Source organism: Zosterops lateralis (assembly GCF_965231275.1).
Source record: "Zosterops lateralis genome assembly, chromosome: 27".
Lineage (NCBI taxonomy): Eukaryota > Metazoa > Chordata > Aves > Passeriformes > Zosteropidae > Zosterops > Zosterops lateralis.
This window is the reverse complement of record NC_139787.1, coordinates 1,486,699-1,490,973: the sequence shown is the minus strand read 5'-3', so window position 1 is coordinate 1,490,973 and position 4,275 is coordinate 1,486,699. Positions and strand designations below refer to the sequence as shown.

The 4,275-nt window shown below is 54.2% G+C and overlaps 1 long non-coding RNA gene across 1 annotated transcript; it reads right to left on the bottom strand.

Annotated features, from left to right (window-relative positions):
* Window positions 1-3,364, bottom strand: LOC310919415. Its single transcript, XR_014591824.1, has 3 exons — window positions 3,278-3,364; window positions 900-1,066; window positions 1-559 (listed from the first exon to the last, which is right to left on the bottom strand). It is a non-coding gene; the product is annotated as an uncharacterized lncRNA (long non-coding RNA).
* Between the last annotated feature and the right edge of the window lie 911 nt (window positions 3,365-4,275).

Here is a 4,275-nt window from a genome sequence, read left to right as displayed (position 1 = left end):
CCCCCCAAATTCTGGTTCCATTATCTTTGATTGGGATCCCCCACCCCAAAACAGTCTCGGGCCGAGATTTGGGGTGAAATCCAAAGATTTTGGGGTCGGGAAAGAGATAAAATTGGTCCAGTTGTGGGGTCAGAAGAATTGATCCACCCCAAAACCCCTTCAGGGACCCCCCAAATCCCCCAAATTCTGCCTCCAGCACCTTTGATTGGGATCCCCCTCCCCAAAACAGTCTTGGGCCGAGATTTGGGGTGAGACCCAAAGATTTTGGGGTCGGGAAAGGGGTAAAATCTGTCTGGATTTGGGGTCAGGGGGATCCTCCCACCCTAAAACCCCTCAGGGATCCCCCAAATCCCCCTGGGACACCCCAAATTCTGGCTCCAGCACCATTGATTGGGATCCCCCATCCCAAAACAGTCTTGGGCCGAGATTTGGGGTGAAACCCAAAGATTTTGGGCTTAAGAAAGGGGTAAAATCTGTCCAGTTGTGGGGTCAGAATAATTCATCCACCCCAAATCCCCTCCAGGGACCCCCCAAATCCCCCAAATTCTGGTTCCAGCACCTTTGATTGGGATCCCCCTCCCCAAAACAGTCTGAGGCTGAGATTTGGGGTGAAATCCGAGGATTTTGGGGTTAAGAAAGGGGAAATCCGTGCAGTTGTGGGGTCAGGGGGATCCTCCCACCCCAAAACCCCTCAGGGACCCCCCAAATCCCCCAGGGATCCCCCAAATCCCACCCCACCACCTTTGATTGGGATCCCCCTCCCCAAAACAGTCTCGGGCCGAGATTTGGGGTGAAACCCGAAGATTTTGGGGTCAGAAGAATTCATCCACCCCAAATCCCCCAGGGACCCCCCAAATCCTTCGGGACCCCCTAAATCCCCCAAATTCTGGCTCCAGCACCTCTGATCGGGATCCCCCATCCCCAAACATTGCAGGCAGGGATTTGGGGTGGGGCCCGGGGGTTTTGGGGTCGGGGTGAGCTCAGTCCGGGTTTGGGGTCGGGTTTGGGGTCGGGGTTTGGCACAGACTCTTCCCAGCCCTTCCAGGAGCTCCCGGCGCTGCGGGGCCTGTGGGGGAACACACCCGGGGTTTATGGGGTCGGGGGTCCCAAAAAGGGCAGAGACCCCCAAGACTGTCCCGTTTATAGGGGCAGAGCCCACCCAGACCCTTTAATCCCATTTTTGGGGCGGTTCACCCTCCCTGACCCTTCATCCCCAACTCTCCCACAAAATCCTTTTTTTTTGGGTCATCCCAACCCTTAAAATCCCATTTTTGGGGCCGTTCCCTCTCTCCAACCCTTTAACCCCGGTTTTTTGGGGTCCCCCAAAGTCCCTTTTTGGGGACACCTCAACCCTTTAAATCCCATTTTTGGGGCCATTCCCCCTCCCCAACCCTTTATTCCCCACTTTTTTGGGGGTCTCCCAAGTGTCCCTTTTTTTGGGGACACCCCAACCCTTTAACCTTCATTGTTTTGGGGTCTGGGGTCGCCCAAAGTCCCTTTTTTGGGGCACCCCCAACCCCTTAATCCCATTTTTAGGGCTGTTCCTCCTCCCTGACCCTTTATCCTCGGTTTTTTGGGGTCCCCCAATGGTCTCCATTTTTTTGGGGTCACCCCACCCCTTTACCCCCCAGCCTTTGGGGTCCCCCAAATGTCCCTTTTTGGGGACAGCCCCTTCCCAAAAAACCCTTTATCCCCCACTCTTTTAGGGTCCCCCAAAGTCCTCATTTTTTTGGGGTCACCCCAACCTTTTTCCCCTCACCCTTTTGGGGTCCAGGGTGTCCCCAAATGTCCCTTTTTGGGGGACACTCCACCCCTTTAACCCTTTAACCCCCCACTTTTTTGGGGTCCCCCAAATGTCCCATTTTTGGGGTCACCCCAACCCTTTAACCCTTTATCCCCCACTCTTTCATGGTCTGGGCTGTCCCCAAATATCCCCATTTTTTTGGGGTCACCCCAACCCTTTATCCCCCACTCTTTTGGGGTCTGGAGTCCCCCAAATATCCCTTTTTTGGGGACACCCCAACCCTTTAACCTTCAATATTTCGGGGTCTGGGCTGTCCCCAAATGTCCCCATATTTTGGGGTCACCCCAACCCTTTAACCCTCATTCTTTTGGGGTCCCCCAAACGTTCCTTTTTAGGGACAACCCCTCCCCAAAAAACCCTTTAACCCCCACTCTTTGGGGATCCCACAAATATCCCCATTTTTGGGGTCACCCCAGCCCTTTAACCCTTTACCCCCCACTCTTTTAGGACCCCCCAAATACCCCCATTTTGGGGTCACCCCACCCCTTTACCCCCCACCCTTTTGGGGTCCGGGGTGTCCCCAAAGTCCTTTTTTTGGGGTCACCCCAACCTTTTAACCTTCATTCTTTTGGGGTCCCCCAAACCTTCCTTTTTAGGGACAGCCCTTCCCCCAAAAACCCTTTAACCCTTTTAACGCCGGTTCTTTTGGGGTCCCCCAAATATCCCCATTTTTTGGGACACCCCAACCCTTTAACCCCGGCTCTTTTGGGGTCCTCAAATGTCCCTTTTTGGGGACAGCCCCTTCCCAAAAACCCTTAATCCCCCACTCTTTTAGGGTCCCCCAAATATCCCCATTTTTTGGGGTCACCCCACCCTTTACCCCCCACCCTTTTGGGGTCCCGGGTGTCCCCAAAGTCCCTTTTTTGGGATCACCCCAACCCTTTAACCCCAGCTCTTTTGGGGTCCCCCAAATGTCCCTTTTTGGGGACAGCCCCTTCCCAAAAAACCCTTTAACCCTTTAACCCCCACTCTTTTGAGGTCCTCCAAAGTCCCCATGTTTTGGGGTCACCCCAACCCTTTATCCCTCATTGTTTTGGGGTCTGGGGTCCCCCAAATATCCCCATTTTTTGGGACACCTCAACCCTTTAACCCCAGCTCTTTTGGGGTCCCCCAAATGTCCCTTTTTCGGAACACCCCAATCCTTTAATCCTCATTGTTTTGGGGTCTGGGTTGTTCCCAAAGTCCCTTTTTTGGGACACCCCAACCCTTTACCCCCCACACTTTTGGGGTCCAGGGTATCTCCAAAGTCCCTTTTTTGGGGTCACCCCAACCCTTTAACCTTCATTCTTTTGGGGTCCCCCAAACGTTCCTTTTTAGGGACAGCCCTTCCCCCAAAAACCCTTTAACCCTTTTAACGCCGGTTCTTTTGGGGTCCCCCAAATATCCCCATTTTTTGGGGTCACCCCACCCTTTACCCCCCACCCTTTTGGTGTCCAGGGTGTCCCCAAACCCACATTTTTGGGGTCCCCTCACCTGTGTCCCTATGTCACCTCCTCGGCCGTGTCCTCTGGGGCTCCCTGGGGCTGCTCGTCGCCCCCCGGGGCGGCTTTTGGGGCGGGGGGCTCGGCCTTGGGGGGCTCACTCGGGGCTGGGGGGGCCTCGGGGGGGCTGGGACCCTGTGGGGGGAAAATTGGGGGGTTTTGTGGGTTTTGGGATTCCTGGGGGGGTTTCAGGGGGATTGGGACACTGTGGGGTGAAAATTTGGGGGGTTTTCATGGCGTTTGGGGATCCCCCAGTGGGTTTTGGGGTTCCTGGGAGGGTTTCAGGGGGATTGGGATCCTGTAGGGTGAAATTTGGGGGGATTTTTGTGGATTTTGGGGTTCCTGGGGGGGGTTTCAGAAGGATTAGGATCCTGTGGGGTGAAATTTGGGAGGGTTTCTCATTTTTTGGGGTTTTTTTTTGTGGGTTTTTGGGGTTCCTGGGGGGTTCAGGGGCAATGGGACCCTATGGGGCAAAATTACGGGGGATTCTCGAGTTTTTTCTGGTTTTTTTGCAGTTTTTTGGGGTTCCCCCAGTGGTTTTTGGGGTTTTGGGGGGGTTTTCAGGGGGGGCTGGGACCCTGTGGGATGAAATTTGGGGGATTTTTTGCAGTTTTTGGGGTTTTTTGCAGTTTTTTGGGGGTTCCCCAGTGGATTTTGGGGTCCCGCAGTGGTTTTTTGGGGGGATTTCCCTGTGGTTTTTGGGGTTCCCCCAGTGGCTTTTGGGGTTTTAGGGGGGTTTCAGGGGGACTGAGACCCTGTGGGGTGAAAATTTGGGGGGATTCTTGAGGTTTTCTGGGATTTCTGTGGGTTTTGGGATTCCCCCAGTGGTTTTTGGGGTTCTCCCAATGGGTTTGGGGTTTTTTTGGGGGGGCCTTGGGGGGGCTGGGACCCTGTGGGGTAAAATTTGGGTTTTTTTTTTTTTTCAGTTTTTGGGGTTTTTTGCAGTTTTTTGGGGTTCCCCCAGTGGGTTTTGGGGTTCTGGGTGGGGTT